This window comes from Heptranchias perlo, unplaced genomic scaffold (genome assembly GCF_035084215.1).
Source record: "Heptranchias perlo isolate sHepPer1 unplaced genomic scaffold, sHepPer1.hap1 HAP1_SCAFFOLD_52, whole genome shotgun sequence".
NCBI lineage: Eukaryota > Metazoa > Chordata > Chondrichthyes > Hexanchiformes > Hexanchidae > Heptranchias > Heptranchias perlo.
This window is the reverse complement of record NW_027139537.1, coordinates 22571-44869: the sequence shown is the minus strand read 5'-3', so window position 1 is coordinate 44869 and position 22299 is coordinate 22571. Positions and strand designations below refer to the sequence as shown.

At 44.8% G+C, this 22299-nt stretch overlaps 2 non-coding genes across 2 annotated transcripts; one reads left to right on the top strand and one right to left on the bottom strand.

The window, feature by feature from the left end:
* Positions 1-1871: 1871 nt before the first annotated feature.
* On the bottom strand, positions 1872-1954 carry trnal-cag (transfer RNA leucine (anticodon CAG)). The gene has a single exon. It is a non-coding gene; the product is annotated as a tRNA-Leu (tRNA).
* Positions 1955-2218: 264 nt separating this feature from the next.
* Positions 2219-2290, top strand: trnae-cuc (transfer RNA glutamic acid (anticodon CUC)). Its single transcript has one exon. It is a non-coding gene; the product is annotated as a tRNA-Glu (tRNA).
* The last annotated feature ends 20009 nt before the right edge of the window (positions 2291-22299 follow it).

Here is a 22299-nt window from a genome sequence, read left to right as displayed (position 1 = left end):
CTCGCGCCTGGAAGTTTGTGAGGAGCAAGTTCCAGCAAATTGTTTCTGACCCGGGATTAAACCGGGAGTTTTTCGCCTGTGAGGCCAACATGATAACCATTACACCACGAAAACATCTATTTAGTCAAGCCAAGGTTAGATGATAGTGTTAAGTGAGAAAGTGAACTGCTGACTCCCACTTCTGGGGGATATCCCAAAGCGCTTCATCGAGGTGTCATCAAAAACATAGAATCATAGAATCACAGGAGGCCATTCGGCCCATCGAGTCTGTGCCAGCTCTTTAAACTAAATGGTGCAATTTTAAAGGGGGTGCAGGAACAGAGAGACCTGGGGGTATACATACACAAATCTTTGAAGGTGGCAGGACAAGTTGAATAGATTGCAAAAAAAAAAGTGTTCGGAATCTTTGACTTTATTAATAGAGGCATCGAGTACAAAAGCAATGAACTTATGCTAAACTTTTATAAATTACTGGTTAGGCCCCAGCTGGCCACCACACAATTCTGCCCACCACACTTTAGGAAGGATGTCAAGGCCTTGGAGAGGGTGCAGAGGTGATTTACTAGAATGGTGCCAGGGATGAGGGACTTCAGTGAGGTGGAGAGACTGGAGAAGCTGGGGTTGTTCTCCTTTGAGCAGAGAAGGTTAAGGGGAGATTTAACAGAGGTGTTTAAAATCATGAACGGTTTTGATAGAATAAATCAGGAGAAACTATTTCCAGTGCCAGAAAGGATGGTAACCAGAGGACACAGATTTAAGGTAATTGGCAACAGAGGTGAGATGAGGAGATTTTTTTTTACGCAGCGAGTTGACATGATCTGGAATGCGCTGCCTGAAACGGTGGTGGAAACAGATTCAATAATAACATTCAAAGGGGAACTGGATAAATACTTGAAGGGGAAAATTTTGCAGGGCTATGGGGAAAGGGAAGGGGAGTAGGTCCAATTGGATAGCTCTTTCAAAGAGTTGGCACAGGCACGATGGGCCGAATGGCCTCCTTCTGTGATGTTTTCATGCTGTGATTCTATGTTATGGAGGATTTTCTGATGCAGTGGATATTCGGGGCAGAGGACCAAGTGGGGATTGAGCTCGACGGCAAGTGTATACAGTTCGTTCAAAGGACTGAAGCCGATGGTTTCATTCCTCCCGTCGTTTAGCAGCAGGAAATTACTCGGCAATGCAGGCGACTTTTTTTTGTCTTCAATCATGGGATGTGGGTGTCAATGGCAAGGTCAGCATTTATTGCCCAGAACCTAATTGCTCTTGAGAAGGTGCTGGTGAGCCGCCTTCGTGAACTGCACCTTTCGTTGACTGTGTCATTGACATTTTCTGGATAGAGAGAAACTATTTCCGCTGGTTGGGGATTCTAGGACTTGGGGGCACAGTCTAAAAATTAGAGCCAGATCTTTCAGGAGTGAGATTAGAAAACACTTCGACACACAAAGGGTGGAAGAAGTTTGGAACTTTTTTCCCCTAACGGCAATTGATGTTTGCTTAATTGCAATTTTTAAATCTGAGATCGATAGCTTTTTGCCAACCGAAGGTATTAAGGGATATGGGCCAAAGGCAGGTATATGGAGTGAGATCACAGGTCAACTACGATCTTATCAAATGGCGGAGCGGACTCGAGGGGCTGAATGGCCTACTCCTGTTCCTATGGTACATTTCCCCGAGTGTCTGTTCTCTCCATAGTTTAAGCCTTGTGTTTAAAGCATATTTTCGTTTAAAGCTCGTTTTGGGGATGAGCCGGTGGGCGGCAATACGTGCCGTGGATCGAGACCTTGTTGCTTTTTGCGGGAAGAGCAAATCAACTGTGCCGAAAAATCAACCGCAGCTCCAGCAACAAATAAAATAGGAGTCAAAATAACTGATGTCAGAAGTGGGATTCGAACCCACGCCTCCAAAGGAAACTGCAACCTGAACGCAGCACCTTAGACCGCTCGGCCATCCTGACTTACAAATGGCTACTTCACTCGCCACCCTTTCCACATTGAGACCCCCCCGGAGAAAGTTTCACTCACTCCAGTGCTTGGTAAGATAAGTGCTGCTGGAAAGGCTCGCTGAGCGGGATGCCACCTCCCCGGGTTTTCCTGAGCCTATTGTACTTTATTCCTATTTAATCACGGGAATATCCGCAATCAGGAGCTAAAAATAATTAAAAGCTGAATCACAGAGAAAGGGAAATCCATATTACATCTGATAAACTAACCAACAGCGCTCTCTGGTGGTCTAGTGGTTAGGATTCGGCGCTCTCACCGCCGCGGCCCGGGTTCGATTCCCGGTCAGGGAAGCAACTTTTGAACACGTGTTGTATTCATCGCATGAACTGACTCAAAGTCTGTGGGAAGAAAAAAAAACAATTATTGTTTTCATCACCATTAATTAACCGATAACGTTATTTTGCAGAATGAAAGGCGACTGAGGGAAGTTGGAAATCTTTAATAATTTATTTTGTGCGATGAACATTTTATCCCTTCTCATTTTACGCACTGTATTTTTAAGGGCTCGGTTTAAAATGTTCAATGCTCGTGAGACCACGAATTTGTGTGAAATTTGACAGGACCGGCTATTTCACAGAGAAAAAATAAATTTGTCTTCCTGCCCGGGAACCTTTCTGCAGATAAAGTGAACGTGATAAACGCGACGCTACACAAACCTCTGCTTTGATCATCAGCCAGAAGTTCGAATGACTGCATTGAGTCTCTTTCACAACTATTGAATTGATCGAAGTTGCACAAGTCACAAAAGAAAAATGTTCATTTCAAAGTTATTAAACTCCCAAATGTGACCTGCCTTGTTTGGTCAGGGGTTGACCCTGACGTCACAGACTCAACAAAGCAAATTGTCAACATTTCCATTGGGAACAGGAGGAGGCCATTTAGCCCCTTGAACCTGTTCCGCCCTTCAATTAGATCATAGATGATCTGTACCTCAAATCAATTTCCCCGCCTTTACTCCCGATCCCTCGATACCCTTACCCAACAAAAATCTATCGATCTCAGTCTTGAAAGCTTCAATTGACCCCCAGCATCCACAGCCTTTTGGGGGACAGAGTTCCAGACTTCTACTGCCCTTTGTGTAAAAAAGTGCTTCCTGATTTCGAACCTGAATGGCATGGTTCTAATTTTAAGGTTCTGTCCCCCTCGTTCTTGATTCCCCAGAGGAAATTGATTCTCTCTCTCTATTCTATCGAATCATTTAAACATGTTAAACACCTCGCTCAGACCGCCCCTCAATCTTCAATACTCGAGGGAATACGAGCCTAGTCTATGCAGCCTGTCCTCATAATTTAACCTTTTTAGCCCCGGTAACATTCTGGTGAATCTGCTCTGCACACGCTCCAAGGCCAATCTATCCTTCCTGAGGTGCAGTGTCCAAAACTGAACGCAGTTACTCCAGACGCAGTCTCACCAGAGCTTTATATAACTGGAACATAACTTCCACTTCTTTATATTCCAGCCCCCTGAGATAAAGGCTAACATTCCGTTCGCCTTTTAAATTATTTTTGACCCGTCCGTTAGCTTTTACTGATTTATGTAAATGAACCTTTAATTCTCTCTGCTTCTCCACAGTTCCTAGTTTCTTACCATTTGGAAAATACCCTGACCATAGGTCCAAAGTGGATTACCTCACATTGAACTCCATCTGCCATAGTTTTGCCCACTCACTTAATCTATCAATGTCCCTTTGCAACTTTCCACTCGCATCCACACTACTTACTGTACCACCTAACTTAGTGTCATCAGCAAACTTGGATATACGACTCTCTGTTCCTTCATCTGAGTCATTGATAAATATGATGAGACGCTGAGACCCCAGTTACAGATCCCTGGGGGACACCACTAGTCGCATCCTGCCAATTGGAGTATGTACCCATTATCCCTACTCTCTGTCTCCTATCTCCGAACCAATTCTCTCCCCATGTCAATACATTGCCTCAAGTTCCATGCGCTTTCATTTTTGTCAACAGTCTCTTGTGTGGAACCTTATCAAATGCCTGTCGGAATTCCATATAAATAATATCATAGGAACATAGGAACAGGAGTAAGCCATTCAGCCCCTTCTTCCTGCTCCGCCATTTGATAAGATCATGGCTGATCTGTGATCTAACTCCACATACCCGCCTTTGGCCCATATCCCTTAATACCTTTGATTGCCAAAAAGCTATCTATCTCAGATCTAAATTTAGCAATTGAGCTAGTATCAATTGCCGTTTGTGGAAGAGAGTTCCAAATTTCTACCACCCTTTGTGTGCAGAAATGTTTTCTAATCTCGCTCCTGAATGGTCCGGCTCTAATTTTTAGACAACACGGTGGCAAGTTCGCCGGCCATCTTGGACAAAATGGCGGCAAGTCCTTCACGGATGTTCGACGGGAACAGAAGGAGGCCATTGAGATCCTCAAGCCTCTGGTATGGGAACTGAAGGCCATTCAGCCTCTGAATGCTGTTACACAGGAAAAGGAGGAGGTCATTCAGCCCCTCAAGCCCGTGACATCGTTACTGGAGGCCGATCATCCCCTCAAGCCTGTTACATAGAATCAGGAGGAGGCCATTCAGCCCTTCGAGCCTATTATACAGGAACTTGAGGCCAATCAACCCCTCAAGCCTGTCAAATATCAAAATGAGGAGGCCATTCAACCCCTCGAGCCTGTTATCTGGGAACTGAAGGCCATTGAGCCCTTCGAGCCTGTTATACAGGAACTAGACGCCAATCAACCCTTCAAGCCTGTCATATAGCAACAGGAGGAGGCCATTCAACCCCTCGAGCCCTCTACACCAGATCTGGTGGCCAATCAGCCCCTCAAGCCTGTTACATAGGAACAGGGGGAGGCCACTCAGCCCCTTGAGCGCATTATACTGGAACTGAAGGCCATTCAACACCTCGATCCTATTACACTGGAATAGGACTCGGCCATTAAGCCCCTCGAGCTTGTTGAACTGGAACAGGAGGAGGCCATTCAGCCCTTCGATACTGTTATACAGGATCTGGACGGCATTCAGCCGTTCGCGCATGTTACATAGGAACAAGAGGAGTCCATTCAGCCATACGAGCCTGTTACATAGGAACAGGAGTTGACAATTCAGCTCCTCAACCTGTTACGCCATTCAAGTAGATCATGGCTGATCTGTACCTTAACTCCATCTACCCGCCTTGGTTCCAGAATCCTTTATACCCTTGCCTAACAAAAGTCTATCAATCTCCGTTTTGAAAATTCGGATTGACCCCAAGCCTCAACAGACTTTTGTGGGAGAGAGTTCCAGATTTCCACTACCTTTTTATGAAGAAGTGCTTCCTGACATCACCCCTGGACGGCCTAGCTCTAATTTTAAGGTTGTGGCCCTTTGTTCTAGACTGCCCCAACAGAGGAAGTAGTTTCTCTCTATCTACCCTATCAACTCCTTTCATCATCTTAAACACCTCAATTAAATCACGCCTTAATCTTCTATATTCGGGGGAATACAAGCCTAGTCCATTCAACCTGGCCTCATAATTTAACCCTTTTAGCCCCGATATCATTCTGGTGAATCTGCGCTGCAGCCCTTCCAAGGGCAATATATCCTTCCTGAGGTGCAGTGCCCAGAACTGAATGCAGTCTTCCAGGTGGGCTCTAACCAGAGCTCTGTACAGCTGGAACATAACTTCCACCCCTTTATATTCCAGCCCTCTTGAAATAAAGACCGACATTCCATTAGCCTTTTTAATTATTTTTATAACTGTCCACTAGCTTTTAATGATTTTTGTACTTGGACGCCTAAATCTCTCTGCTCCTCCACAGTTCCGAGCTCCTCACCATTTAGAAAACTCTCTGATCTATCTTTCTTAGATCTGAAGTGGATGACCTCGCATTTTCCCACATTGAACTCCATTTGCCACAGTTTTGCCCACTCACATAATCTCTCAACGTCCTGGGAATGCTTGGTGCTTTTGTTTGGTTGGAGAATGCTTTATATCAGATCGTTATTTTTTTTAAAAATAGTATTGATTTGTAATTTGTATGTTTTGAACAAAATCATTATTCCCCAATCAGTATAATGTCCGTGTTTTTCAGATAGTGGTGACAGTTCAGAGATAGTTGCCTTTTTGCCTCCGTTAATGAAATTTCATTTTGCTGATTTAAAATCAGCTGTATTTCTAAGCTTGAAAAAGCAGCTCCTCTGTTAGGTGAGGCTTCACTCCCAATGTCTCAGTGTTTCTGCTTGTCCTGATATCAATGTAACATTTGAAGGGCTCCAGGTAATGAACAGTGAAACCCCTTCAGATTATATCAGCCCACTCGTTCTATCCAGTGCCTGATAGTGCCTGCTCTTCAGAGGGTGACAGATTCACACTACACTGGACCTTGTTTTCGACTTTAACTGACAAAAAAATTGATGAAACACTAAGAGGACAAACAAATAATAGCAGCAAGGCAACAGTTTTAATGTAAAGCTCAACCAGATCCTTACTGGAAAAGAAAATAATAAATAATTCACAAATACTATACGAAACTGTGACCGAACTTTCGAACATCCTGGTTCTGTGTTATCTTTTTCTCACAAACTGTGGAAACTGTCGACTTGATTAACATTCTCAGAGATTCCAAACAGACTCACCAGTTTGAAAAAGACAGGCTGGAAAATGGCTGCAAAACAGTGACTGGGATCCAGTCATTTTAAGCAATGGCCTGTTTAATTCAAAAGAAGCTACCAATCAAAACTGTACGAGACGAAATGACCCCGGAGGTTTGTATCTGAATCAAATGTTTGACTTTGCGAGGTGCAACCTGCCTTTAAGAGGTGAAGGCTGCCTTGAAGAGGTGCTCACCACTGACGAAATATCTGGGCCCCCCCTGCTGGTGAGAAGCCGCTCAACAGCGCAGCCAGGCCTGACTGCTCGCAGGAATCCGATAAATCACCAGGCAGCACCAATCTCACGGACTGTCTGCATCTCAACGACCGGGTTCAGGTTAATCACTCGGGGGTTAATCGACCCCCGCGCCCGGATTCGGGGGATATCGAATTTAACCCCGTACATTTCTTTATATATATTTTACATAGAATACAGCACGGCACAGAAGCAGGCCATTCGGCCCATCTGGGTAATGAAGTTCCCCTGAATTTCTTATTTGACAACAACTTCTGGAGTAGAAAATATAATACAATATATAATCAAATATTATATGTATATATATTTAACATCGAATGTACAGTACAGCACAGTACAGTGTCCATTCGGCCCGACTACTCTTTCTGTTTTACCACAGCTACTTCTTTTATATAAAATACAATACAAGATATCTTTATATAAATATTACATAGAATTCAGCACGTCACAGAAACAGGCCATTCGGCCCATCTAGGTAATTAAATATCCCACAGTGTTCACACAGTGACCAAGTGATCCCACAGTGCACCCAGTGATAGTGCCCCATTGATCCACAGTGTCCCAGTGATCTAAAGTGCACCCAGTGATCCCAAAATACCCCATTGATCCACAGTGTCCCAGTGATCCCACAGTGTCCCAGTGATCCCAAAATACCGCAGTGAACCTGCAGTGTCCCAGTGATCCCACAACAACCTGTGACCCCACAGTGCTCGCAATGATCCCACAGTGACCCAGACAAATCTCACGTGAGTCTCATTGGGTGCAGCCTGTGGTGAAGGCCTCGGTCAGTGCCCTGTGGAGAGAAAGCCTGTAGTTTGTGGTCAACTTACAGTTTGTGGCTTTATCCAATCAGCGAAAGATTTCAAACAAATTCATGACATTTAAAACAGCCAAAGCAAAACGTTTTTTTAAAAACCTAACACACAGCATGATCCCTCACTCAGTTACAGGGACCATCTCTCAGCAGCATTCAATTACACAAAAACAAAGCCCAGTTTATAAAGGAGAAGAATCCAAGTAGTAAAAGATTGAGAGACAATCTTTATCGACAACAATTTGTATTTATATCTTACAGCAACTACTACAACATCAATTTGCATTATTACATACATATGTATTTGCATAATACAACTACTGTTACAAAGCCTCCATAAAGGATGTGGGGAAAGATCAAAGGGGGAAATTGGACGAATTGGACAACCGTTTCAAAGAGCTGGCACAGGCACAGTGGGGCGAAAGGCCTCCTCTTGTGCCATAGTTACCATGAAACCTTAAATCTATGAAAAACAACTTCAATGTCATGAACCTGAAACAAAATGGACACCAGTAAGGCAGTCATCTTACTGAGGGGCAAGCTGGACATCATACTGAGGGGCAAGCTGGACATCTTACTGAGGGACAAGCTGGACATCATACTGAGGGGCAAGGCTGCCATTTAACTGAGGGGCAAGGCGGCCAACTTACTGGGGGACAAGATGGTCATATTGAACAAATTGTCCGCCATGAAGCTTAAACAAAATGGCCGCCTTGATCCTCAAACCCAATGGCCGCCAATAAGGCAGCCATCTTACTGAGGGGCAAGATGAAGCTTGTTATGGTGTGAGATCCGGAGAGGGTTCATTTGCTGCTCCTGTTAAATCACTGTTGAACTATCGTTAAAGATACAAACGGAGTCAGAATGGCACTAGCTGGTGTTTAACACAAAGACAGCGGAGCAGTGAGGGAATGAAAGACCAAAATGTGAACATCTGCAAAAAAATGGATTAACATTTGGTTATTTGGACGTAATGCTTCTGGTGACAGAGAGACCAGACATTCAGAGGAAAAGTCAAATAAGCCATTTTGTGTAGTGTCTGTAAGTCTAGCTTCTATTAAATAAATCAGAGTAAAATTGGACTCAATCTGAATGTAGTTCTGATCTAGGATTTGGTTAATTTCTCCATTATTCATATTTTTCTTTAAACTGAAACAATAACAGTATTTGTAACAGTAACAGAACAGGAGAGTGCTGCGGGACCCTGTCCAGTTTAGTAAGACAGCAGAAGGAGTAAGAGTACATTGTGATTTATTACAGAATCCCAGCAGCTCACTGGGAAAGTTACACATGGTAGAGATGGAGGAATAAAAAGGTGAAAAGTGATTTTACACTTTAATTTTGGGCAGTGCCTTTTCATCTCCAAAAGGTTAAAATTTATGTTTAAATAATGGGCTGTTTCTCCTAAAGAATCTTTAGGCACAAACCATGGCTTTATGAACAAAACAATCATTTATTATTCATAATACACTGGAAAAATTTACATTAGAATTTAATCAACATCTTGGGATTATACCCGATTTAGAATTGCTTTTACACCAATAAAACAACACATTCTGAATTCCCAAAATGCATAACCGTTTGGAAATCCAATGTCTATCTTCGACTAAGCTGATAACGAAAGTTATATCCTCATGGTTGACTCAAGCTTGCCTGGAAGATTCCAGGCGTTTTGATGGATACCGTTGTAGTGTATCCTGTCTTTCTCTTTTATCCAGGTCATCTGCTTCACAGGCAATCTGTAAACCTGCATCGAGGCATCAAGCTGGGAGGTAGCGAGCAGTCATGAAGATTCCAGGTGAGGTGGTGCTGCCAGGAAGCGAAAGGTGAGTTTGGAGCAGCAGTGGTGGATCTGCGTCTCTCCCCACTCAACTTCTGCCCAGCTTCTTTGTAACATAGAACCACACCTCTGGGACGTTAGCTTATCAAAAATAGGTTCCTACAAATACAACCCATGATTGATTGACACTTCACTTGTTTTCTCTCAGTGTCCACAACGTAGCAAAGTCAAGCCGGCAGGAGTTCAAACCATCTCCAGCCCTCCTGCAATCGTTCTTATTGCTATGGTGATCTATCCTCTGCTGTGTGGTCTTTCACAACGTGTCAGTAACAATCCTACTAACAGCACTTCCTCCTTTTAATCGTCCTTTTCCTTCAGACATGCTGAAGCCGATTTAGTCTCAGGCTTTCGTTTATCAGATGATTTTTTACTGCACAGAGCAGCTGGGAAACTCCTGCAGTAAGTAATGGTCAGGGTCAGGTACACAAGGCTGAGTGACTTTAGTGTGCAGCCTCCTGGCATCACCTCTATCTTTGTTTCTCTCTGTGGATCTACTTTTCCCTTTTCCTTCTTTCTATCTATCTCTTCCTCCTTCCCTTTCCATCTGTCTTTATTTCATTCTGTTTGCTTCTCACTCTCTCCAGCTCTAATTCTGTCTCCTTCTTTCTCTCTGTTTCGATTTGACTTCTCGAACTCTTCTTTGCATCTGTTTCTGTATTTCATTCCATCTTTCTCAGCCTCTGTTTTAATATTTGTATTTCTCCTCCTCTCTCCACTTTTCTATTTTCTTCCTCTTTTTCTCTTTCTCTTTGTCGTTTTATGTCTGACACTCTCCTGCACTGACTCTGACTCTCCCTCAGTGTCAAGTTATTTTGAATTGATTTCTTCTGTCTATTTACTTCTCCTCTCCTATCACTTTGTAATTATTTAGCAGTGCCTCTCTCGCTCATTTTATACATATATATATATATATATATATGCTTTCTTTCTCTCTTTATCTGTCTCTCTTGTCTTAATAACTTACTGTTTATTTCTCTCCGTCTCTGAGTAACTCTGTCTCTGCCCCTCTTTATTTCTGGTACATAATTGGTACATATATTTTGTCCTTATGTTCTCTCTCTGGCTGTCCTTCTCTCTGGCTCTCCTCTCTCTCCCTCTGCCTCTCTATCTATTTCTTTCTCTCCCTCTCTCTGCCCTCTCTGTCTCTCACTCTCTCTGTGTCTCTCTCTCGCTGCCTCTCTCTTTGTCTTTCTCCTGGTCTCTCTCTCTGTCTCTCCCTCGGTCTCTCTATGTGCCACTCTCCCTCTCTCTCTCTCTCTCTCTCTCTCTCTCTCTCTCTCTCTATCTCTCTCTTTCCCACGCTTCCCTCTCTCTATATCTCCCTCTATGTCTCTCTGCTTCTCCTTCTTTCTCCCCCTCTCTCTCTCCCACTCTCTCTCCCTCTCTCGCCTTTCCCCTCTCTCTTCCCCTTTGTCTCTCTTTCTCTGTCTCTCACTCCCTGTCTCTCCCCAACTCTCTTTGTCTCTGTCTCTCCCTCTCTCATTCTCTCTGTCTCCCTCTCTCTGTCTCTGTCTCTCTCTAATTGCCTCTCCCTTTCTCTCCCTCTTTCGAGCACCCTCACTCCCTCTTTCTCACTCTCTGTCTCTCGTTCTCCCCCTCCCCTCTCTCTCTCTCTCTGTCCCTCTCTCTGTCTCCCCTCTCTCTCTCCCTTCCTCTCTCACTCTCTCTCACAATTTATCTGAAGTACACACATCCTGATCAGATCCACAGAAGTGACTTTGATTTCCAGCTTTGCCCATTTTGCCTTGCGGTCAGTTAATTAAAGTCCAGCTGCGCTCTTTAGTGCTGTCATTTTGAACAACAATTCACGGATCATCTGCAAAGCAAATGCTGCCTCAATGGGTCAGATTATCAATAAAATATAATCTCAGAATTAGATTTAAGATCATTTCATATTTCTGTGCTGCTAATATAAAATGTACTTTCCATCCCCCGGGAAATGTAGGGGATGGAGTATGAAATGGGATTTAGTTCTAGTGCTTGAAACCCTTCAGCTCTTTCTATGATTTCACTAATTTAACAATTAGATTGAGTGGGTATTTCACCGCGTTCTTCAGCTCCTCTCTGAATTTTGTCTGGGTCAGGACATAAATACACGTGTTTGTGCAGGAACTGAGAAGCTGCAGCATCTTCGCTGTGTTTTGTGTGATATAATTAGGGTCAGAATCGGAATAATAATACCGAATGTCTGCAATTCGCAGATAAATGGAAAAGACAACCTTTGTCAGCCACAACAGTATAAAACTGCCCGAGATACTGAAGAGTAAAGTGATGGATTTCTTTCGGTTCTCCATCTCTGGATCACTCTGATTCTCTCCATTGCTGCGGCCCCGGAGTCCCCTGCGGACTCGACTGGACATTAAAATACGCCTGACCGTGAGAACATTGAACAGCAAAATCAGACCGAACGGGGCACAAGGGGTTAAAATGAGGTGAAACATCTCAAATACGGTCCATGCGGGGGAAGCACGGAAGCTCAGTTTAATATCACAAAACCAGGGAACATTATCAATTATATATACAGGTTCATATATAAAGTACGTGGGGACACTCTCGAAACAGCCCAGCACACTCAGTGTTCCCAGAACCACAGCCGCCGTTCTCTCGGTGCAATATTTAGTTTTCAGCCTCACACAACAAATGGCCACAAATCGATCAAAGGTGAAAGCGACTGTGATCCAAACAGAAACCACCGTGGCTGCAGTACTCAAGGAGGCAATAAAACTACACACGGGAGTAATGAACAGGAATGACACTGGGAAATACGTCAAATTAATCACCCTCAATATCGGATCAGCGATAATGACCATGAGATCGGCCACTGCCATTCCCACCAGGTAGCGACTGATACATTTGGAGAGACCGCACTTTCCTCGCGACAGGATCACAATCGCCACCAAGTTAACTGTAAGAGAGAGAAAAGGAAGCAGAGAAATTACTGATCAGACCTGGAGCCAAAGCAGCAGTTTGAGAGGATCTGGGGTGAAATTTCCAGCTTTGTTGCTGCATCGAAGGGTGGAAAGTGATTGATTGACCTGGGCAGCGCTTTCGGGCAGAGAGATGTTTTTAAACACAATGATCAATAATGAATTGGGAGATGGATACAGAAAGTGAATAAAGTGAGCACTGGATCCACATGAAGGGCTGTGTGAGGGGGCAGTGCCGGTGGGGAAGGGAGAAGGGGTTTGACACACCGGGAATCCAGCGGATTAAAGCCGGATTTGGGCTCCAGACTGACGGGAAAAAGGGGGAAGTGTGAGGAATGTGAGGGGACAGGGGGAGGTACAGCTGGTTTATTTTTCTGGGTTAAGTGAGCCGACAGTGGCTGGCACTAAACGGGAAAGGCAGCTGGAGACCGAGCGAGTGAGTGAGATTGGGAGGGAGACAAGGAAAAGGACATGTTGGAGCTGGAGGGGAGTCAGGAACAGATGGTTTGGGAAAGTGGACAAACTGAAGCAACGGATGAGGAGACAGAGGATTCAATGCAGTGAGAGGAGATCCTGGAATTCACAGGGAGAGACTGCAGCAGAGTGTGAGAGGAAATCTAATCTACAGGTCCCACTAACACAATCCAACTATTACATTCAACAGTTCATTTCCGTGGTTATTGATATCAGGCAACCTGTGTAGTTATAAAATGTGTTCAATAAATTTACTTTGTAATTTACTTGAAATTAAATTTAAAAGTATTCATTAAATCAACCTCGTTGTTTATTGAATTCACCGAACTTTAACGTACTGTATCTGAACAATTCATTACGATCAAGACATTTCTGATTATATTTTTTTCAGCAAAATTTAATTATGTTTAGTGTTAAGTTGGAAAAGAAGGAACATGCACAAAAACAGACTGAGGACCTGACAGGGATATAAACATGAGGAGCGAGTCCCACAATAAAAACTCAACCAATCTGACCACTTAATAAGAACACATTCAAGTCATTTTTTTCTATGTTTAATTGTACTGGAAGTTTCAGCAGCTCATTCTGATGAATTATTCACACCATAACCTCTCGCTTTCCCTCTCAGTCGCCCTCTCTATCACGCACTCTACTCCCTATCTCAAGTCCATTTTCATATCCGATTAAATCCTATCATCCTGTGCCTGCATTCTGTTCACCAGCCCCGTATTCCACCGATCCTTTTCTCAATGTTAGTTTGTTAAATAGTGAAGCCTCTGTGGAATAGTTTAATGTTTCTACAGATCATTCAGTTCTCCACCTGTTCACCTACACTGTTCACTTCATCTACAAATCATTGAATAAACAGAATCAAATCCGTCTCCCAGGCAGATCTCACAATAATTGAGATTCCTTCTCCAGTAATTATAGGGTATAGGGATAGATGGCGGGATTGTTCAATTAACAAAACGCCAACATCACACTTATAACCTACAGGTACATAGAAGGGCTGCTGATTTCAACAGGGACAGTGCAAATTGAGACCACAAAACATCAAAACATTTCATTTTACAGTGAAGTCCAGTGACAGTCAGTGAATCCATCCAGAGTGAAGCAGAGAAGGAGATGTGAAAGAGTCAGCAGCAAACTCAGTTCAGTAACCAGACATCTGAAGCGGCGTCAGATACACAGATAATGAAATAATATTTCATAACAGTGATCACCAATAAATACATTGAAATCTCAGTTAAACTGAAGCATGTTATTGGGGAGGGAGGACATTCCGCTGCCTCCTTGTAACACTGAGACCGTGAGCTGTCTCATTATCAATCACTGAAAACACATTGATGAAAACATATTCCAGGACAGGTTAGTTCCACAACAAGAAACTGTTATCATCTCCTGATGGTCTGATACCAACTCTTAGCCCAATACATTCAGTACAGAGAATAATGCAGTAACAATGCCAGTGTTGGATAGACAAATTCATGACAGATATAATGCAGCTCCTCAATACCGAAAGAGCAGAGACTTAACACATTCCATCATTCAATCAATAGAACAGAACAAGTGACTGTGTAAAATATGTAGGGACAAAAAACAATTTTCCAAGTACAGCAGCAGAGTTAACACCGATTTACACCATTAACAGCGGAGATAACGGCTTACCCGGAACTCCAAAGGCTGCAAGAACAGGATAATAAATACGTTGTATCTGATAGATGATTGAATATCCCATTTCTGTGAGAAGCACTGACTTCTGTTGGCCTGGAAACCACAGTTCCAGCAGGCACTCAGAGCTGATCCATTCCAACAAGCCCTGATTTATACAGGGGATAAGTCTCCACTGACACGGTTATACTCCTGATCAAAGCTATCAGTTACAGTCAGTTTCACAAACACATTATATCAGCAGCTTTGACTCCGATGTAAATAATGTGGTGAATAAAAATCAAACATCTCAAAGGCCAGGATATTACTTAATCAGACCTCTCTCAGGAATAAAGTTTAAATCTGTTCTCATACAGGACTGATCCAACAATAATAAACGGCTTCATTTACAGCTTTTATATAACTATATTGACCATGTTCACTCCTGGTGTTTCATTTATAATTTAGACAGATGTCTCTGCAGTGTAGACTGAATCCAGGGACACGAGCAGACCCGTTTCACTCTGTTCCTGCAGTTTCCCAGTTAAAATATGAATTGTGAGTCTCTGATACGAGAACAGTTAAAGGGCAGGTTGAGGATTGAAGCCTAGAAATGACTGTGGGTGATATGAGGGGACGGACACCTTGGACAAAATGGAGCACAGCGCGGCCAACCTTTTGGAAAAAAGGCGTCTGCGCCACCGCCATCTTGGTCAGATGGAGGCAAGTGGCCAACAGAGTGTCCCCAGTGATCCCGCAGTTAACCCAGAATGATGCCAGGGTGCAGCCAGGGTTCCCAGGTTGCACCCAGTCATGCCAGAGTGATGTCAGAGTGGCGGTCTTTATCATCAGACCACCACCACCAAGAACACCAACTTGTATTTATAATATGTATATTTTACCGATATATTTATGATGTACTGATATATATTGAAGTGCATTTGCACAGGGGCAGCACGGCTGCAGGTACGGCAGCCGGCTTGGACAAAATGGAGGCCAGCGGGGAGTCCGTCCTGGACAAAATGGGGGCGAGCGCGACCACCATTTTGGAAAGAAAGGCCGCTGGCGTGGCTTCCATGCCAAATTGGAAGCCAGCTTGTCCACCACCTTGGACAAAATGGAAGTCAGCTTGGCCACCACCTTGGACAAAATGGAAGTCAGCTTGGCCACCAACTTGGACAAAATGGAAGCCAGCTTGGCCACCACCTTGGACAAAATGGAAGTCAGCTTGGCCACCACCTTGGACAAAATGGAAGTCAGCTTGGCCACCACCTTGGACAAAATGGAAGTCAGCTTGGCCACCACCTTGGACAAAATGGAAGTCAGCTTGGCCACCACCTTGGACAAAATGGAAGTCAGCTTGGCCACCAACTTGGACAAAATGGAAGCCAGCTTGGCCACCACCTTGGACAAAATGGAAGTCAGCTTGGCCACCACCTTGGACAAAATGGAGGACAGCTTGGCCACAACCTTGGAGAAAATAGAGGACAGCGCGGCCAACCTTTTGGAAAAAAGGCGGCTGTGCCGCCGCCATCTTGGTCAGAGTGTCCCCTGTGATCCCGCCGTGAACCCAGAATGATGCCAACAAGCCCTGATTTATACAGGGGATAAGTCTCCACTGACACGGTTATACTCCTGATCATTGCTATTAGTTACAGTGCCTTGAACAAATACATTACATCAGCAGCTTTGACTCCGATGTAAATAATGTGGTGAATAAACAGATCTCAAAGTCCAGGTTATTATCTGAATCAAACCTCTCTCAGGAATAAAGTTTAAATCTGTTCTCATACAGGACTGATCCAATAATAATGAGCTGGTCCATTTACAGTTTTTGTATAATTTTATTGACCAAGTTCACTCCTGGTGATTCATTTATAAATGTTACCGATTCTCCGCAGTGTAGCCTGAATCCAGGGACACAAGCAGACCCGTTTCACTCTGTTCCTGCAGTTTCCCAGTTAAAATATGAATTGTGAGTCTCTGACACGGGGACAGTTAAAGGGCAGGTTGAGGATTGCAGCCTAGAAATGACTGTGGGTGATATTAGGGGACGGACACTGAACGTGTCCCATTGACATTCCTCTCTCCGCTATTTTACTGCAGAAGTTTATCCGTTTATTTTACATTGGTTAACGGCTCCAGTAAAATTGGTCCCGTGTACCACCGAGCTGAGCTCATGACCCGATTTGACCTCCATCACAAAGACCCCGTGATTCCCTCACCCGCCTGCATTCCTTCCTCAGCCCATTGCCATTGAAACCCTCATCAATGCCTCTGTCCCCTCCAGACTCCATTCCTCCAATGCACTCCTGGCCGGCCACCCAACCTCCACCTTCCATAAACGTGAGCTCGTCCAAAACTCTGTAGTCTGTGTCCAACCAGCACCAGGTCCTGCTCGGCCTCACTGACCCTCACTGGCTCCCAGTTCCATATCCCTTAAATTTGAAATCCTCATCCTTGGATTTGAAACCCTCCATGGACCACCCCTCCCCGTCTCCATACCGACAGACAACTCACCCGTCGCCTTTTCATTCATCAGACACTGGCCTCTTTTGGCGGGACTCCCCTCACTTGGTTCCACTCACCTCTGTCTGTGGAATTTGCTGCCCCAGGAAGCTGTGGAAGCTACATCATTAAATAAATTAAAAACAGAAATAGACAGTTTCCTGGAAGTAAAGGGAATTAGGGGTTACGGGGAGTGGGCAGGAAATTGGACATGAATTTAGATTTGAGGTGAGGATCAGATCAGCCATGATCTTATTGAATGGCGGAACAGGCTCGAGGGGCCGATTCGCCTACTCCTGCTCCTATTTCTTATGTTATTATGTTCTTATTTGATCAGAGCCAGGAGAAGCTTCTCTTCCCACCCTATCACCGTTTTCTCTGATGTTTCTGAAGGTATAATCCTTGGCTCCCTCCTCTTCCTCACCTACATTCTGCCCTTTGGTGACACAGTCCACAGACATGGACCAGCTTTCAGATGGACGCTGACAAAACCACCGCCTCTCTTGACCCTTCCAATGTCTTTGTGCTGTCAGGTCCACATTCTGTTTTAAATGAGCCCCCAGTTCCTCCAGTTGAAAATTGGGAAGTCATGATATTTGGCCCCAAAATCTCCACATCCTTGCCAGGGATTCCATCCCCATCCCTGGCTTTTTGTTTGGTGAGTTGCTCACCAACCACCGAAGCCCTTACTGACCTTCTTTTGATTCCAGTCTCCTAAGCCTGTAATTTATTTTTATTCTTTCTTACACTTAATTGAATCAGAGTCTCAACCCTCCCTATCTCTGTAAACTCCCCAGTCCGACAGCCCCTCCCAAACACTCTACTCCTCCACCTCTGGCCACTTGTGCATCCGCAGTCTATTTGTCCTATTTTTGACAGCCGTGCCATCAGCCATGGCCACGCTCCTGAATGCCCTCCAGAAGCCCCTCCATCTCCCTCTCCTCCTTTCAGGTGTCAGACGTGGCTCAGTGTTCGCAGTCTCATCTGTGTGTTAGAAAGCTGTGCATTGAAATCCAATTCCAGAGACTTGAACACATAATCCAGGCTGACACTGCAGTGCAGTACTGAGGGGCCACCAGTACAGGTTAGTAGTGAGGTCGTGGTGCACTGTCGGAAAGTCACGACTGAGGGAGTGTAATACTGTCAGAGGCTCAGTACTGAAGGAGTGCTGCATTGTCGGGCGGTCAGTACCGAGGGAATGTTGCAATGTCGGATGGTCAGGACTGAGGGAGTGCTGCATTGTCAGAGGGTTAGTAATGTGGGAGTTTTGAACTGTGGGGAGAGTCAGTACTGAGGGAGTGTTACACTGTCGGAGGGTTAGTACTGAGTGAGTTCTGCACTGTCGGAGAGTCAGTACGAAGGAAGTACTGCACTGTCGGAGGGTCAGTACTGAGGGAGTGCTGCACTGTCGGATAGTAAGTACTAAGGAAGTGCTGCACTTTCGGAGGGTCAGTACTGAGGGAGTTTTGCACTGACGGATAGTAAGTACTAAGGAAGTGCTGCACTGTCGGAGAGTCAGTACTGAGGGACTGGCACTCTGTTGGTTGGTCAGTGCTGCGGGAGCTCAGTACTGTTGAGGATCAGTACTGAGGGAGTGCTACACTGTCGGAGGGTTAGTACTGAGGGAGTGCTGCACTGTCGGAGGGTTAGTACTGAAGGTGTGCTGCACTGTCGGAGGGTTAGTACTGAGGGAGTGCTGCACTGTCGGAGGGTTAGTACTGAAGGATTGCTGCATTATAGAATCATAGAATCATAGAATCATAGAAGTTACAACATGGAAACAGGCCCTTCGGCCCAACATGTCCATGTCGCCCAGTTTATACCACTAAGCTAGTCCCAATTGCCTGCACTTGGCCCATATCCCTCGATGCCCATCTTACCCATGTAACTGTCCAAATGCTTTTTAAAAGACAAAATTGTACCCGCCTCTACTACTGCCTCTGGCAGCTCGTTCCAGACACTCACCACCCTTTGAGTGAAAAAATTGCCCCTCTGGACCCTTTTGTATCTCTCCCCTCTCACCTTAAATCTGTGCCCCCTCGTTATAGACTCCCCTACCTTTGGGAAAAGATTTTGACTATCGACCTTATCTATGCCCCTCATTATTTTATAGACTTCTATAAGATCTCCCCTTAACCTCCTACTCTCCAGGGAAAAAAGTCCCAGTCTGTCTAACCTCTCCCTGTAAGTCAAACCATCAAGTCCCGGTAGCATCCTAGTAAATCTTTTCTGCACTCTTTCTAGTTTAATAATATCCTTTCTATAATAGGGTGACCAGAACTGTACACAGTACTCCAAGTGTGGCCTCACCAATGCCCTGTACAACTTCAACAAGACATCCCAACTCCTGCATTCAATGTTCTGACCAATGAAACCAAGCATGCTGAATGCCTTCTTCACCACCCTATCCACCTGTGACTCCACTTTCAAGGAGCTATGAATCTGTACTCCCAGATCTCTTTGTTCTATAACTCTCCCCAACGCCCTACCATTAACGGAGTAGGTCCTGGCCCGATTCGATCTACCAAAATGCAGCACCTCACATTTATCTAAATTAAACTCCATCTGCCATTCATCGGCCCACTGGCCCAATTTATCAAGATCCCGTTGCAATCCTAGATAACCTTCTTCACTGTCCACAATGCCACCAATCTTGGTGTCATCTGCAAACTTACTAATCATGCCTCCTAAATTCTCATCCAAATCATTAATATAAATAACAAATAACAGCGGACCCAGCACCGATCCCTGAGGCACACCGCTGGACACAGGCATCCAGTTTGAAAAACAACCCTCTACAACCACCCTCTGTCTTCTGTCGTCAAGCCAATTTTGTATCCAATTGGCTACCTCACCTTGGATCCCATGAGATTTAACCTTATGTAACAACCTACCTTGCGGTACCTTGTCAAATGCTTTGCTGAAGTCCATGTAGACCACGTCTACTGCACAGCCCTCATCTATCTTCTTGGTTACCCCTTCAAAAAACTCAATCAAATTCGTGAGACATGATTTTCCTCTCACAAAACCATGCTGACTGTTCCTAATTAGTCCCTGCCTCTCCAAATGCCTGTAGATCCTGTCCCTCAGAATACCCTCTAACAACTTACCCACTACAGATGTCAGGCTCACTGGTCTGTAGTTCCCAGGCTTTTCCCTGCCGCCCTTCTTAAACAAAGGCACAACATTTGCTACCCTCCAATCTTCAGGCACCTCACCTGTAGCGGTGGATGATTCAAATATCTCTGCTAGGGGACCCGCAATTTCCTCCCTAACCTCCCATAACGTCCTGGGATACATTTCATCAGGTCCCGGAGATTTATCTACCTTGATGCGCGTTAAGACTTCCAGCACCTCCCTCTCTGTAATATGTACACTCCTCAAGACATCACTATTTATTTCCCCAAGTTCCCTAACATCCATGCCTTTCTCAACCGTAAATACCGATGTGAAATATTCATTCAGGATCTCACCCATCTCTTGTGGTTCCGCACATAGATGACCTTGTTGATCCTTAAGAGGCCCTACTCTCTCCCTAGTTACCCTTTTGCCCTTTATGTATTTGTAGAAGCTCTTTGGATTCACCTTTGCCTGATCTGCCAAAGCAATCTCATATCCCCTTTTTGCCCTCCTGATTTCTCTCTTAACTCTACTCCGGCAATCTCTATACTCTTCAAGGGATCCACTTGATCCCAGCTGCCTATGCATGTCATATGCCTCCTTCTTCTTTTTGACTAGTGCCTCAATCTCCCGAGTCATCCAAGGTTCCCTACTTCTACCAGCCTTGCCCTTCACTTTATAAGGAATGTGCTTACCCTGAACCCTGGTTAACACACTTTTGAAAGCCTCCCACTTACCAGACGTCCCTTTGCCTGCCAACAGACTCTCCCAATCAACTTCTGAAAGTTCCTGTCTAATACCATCAAAATTGGCCTTTCCCCAATTTAGAATTTTAACTTTTGGGCCAGACCTATCCTTCTCCATAGCTATCTTGAAACTAATGGAATTATGATCACTGGTCCCAAAGTGATCCCTCACTAACACTTCTGTCACCTGCCCTTCCTTATTTCCCAAGAGGAGGTCAAGTTTTGCCCCCTCTCTAGTCGGGCCATCCACATACTGAATGAGAAATTCCTCCTGAATACACTCAACAAATTTCTCTCCATCCAAGCCCCTAATGCTATGGCTGTCCCAGTCAATGTTGGGAAAGTTAAAGTCCCCTACTATTACCACCCTATTTTTCTTGCAGCTGTCTGTAATCTCCTTACATATTTGCTCTTCAATTTCCCGTTGACTATTTGGGTGTCTGTAGTACAATCCGATCAAAGTGATCTCTCCCTTCTTATTTTTCAGTTCTACCCATATAGACTCAGTGGGCGAACCCTCGGATATATCCCCTCTCACTACTGCCGTGATGTTCTCCCTAATCAAGAACGCAACTCCCCCTCCTCTCTTACCTCATGCTCTATCTTTCCTATAGCATCTGTACCCTGGAACATTGAGCTGCCAGTCCTGCCCCTCCCTTATCCATGTTTCAGTAATAGCTATAACATCCCAGTCCCATGTACCCATCCATGCCCTGAGTTCATCTGCCTTGCCCATCAGACTTCTTGCATTGAAATAAATGCAGTTTAATCTAGACTTCCCTTGGTCTTTGCCCTGCTTTCTCAGACCATCTGTCCGGTCATGTTCTGTGCACTCTCCCTTACTGCCTTTTGTTTCTGTCACCACTTTATTTCCCACTGACTTCCTGCATCGGTTCCCATCCCCCTGCCACATTAGTTTAAACCCTCCCTAACAGCACTGGCAAACACTCCCGCTAGGACATTGGTTCCAGTCCTGCCCAGATGCAGACCGTCCAATTTGTACTGGTCCCACCTCCCCCAGAACCGGTTCCAATGGCCCAGGAATTTGAATCCCTCCCTCTTGCACCATCTCTCAAGCCACGTATTCATCTTAGCTATCCTGTCATTCCTACTCTGACTAACCCGTGGCACTGGTAGCAATCCTGAGATTACTACCTTTGAGGTCCTACTCTTTAGTTTAACTCCTAACTCCCTAAATTCAGCTTGTAGGACCTCATCCTGTTTTTTACCTATATCGTTGGTGCCTATATGCACCACGACAACTGGCTGTTCACCCTCCCCCTCCAGAATGTCCTGCAGCCGCTCCGAGACATCCTTGACCCTTGCACCAGGGAGGCAACATACCATCCTGGAGT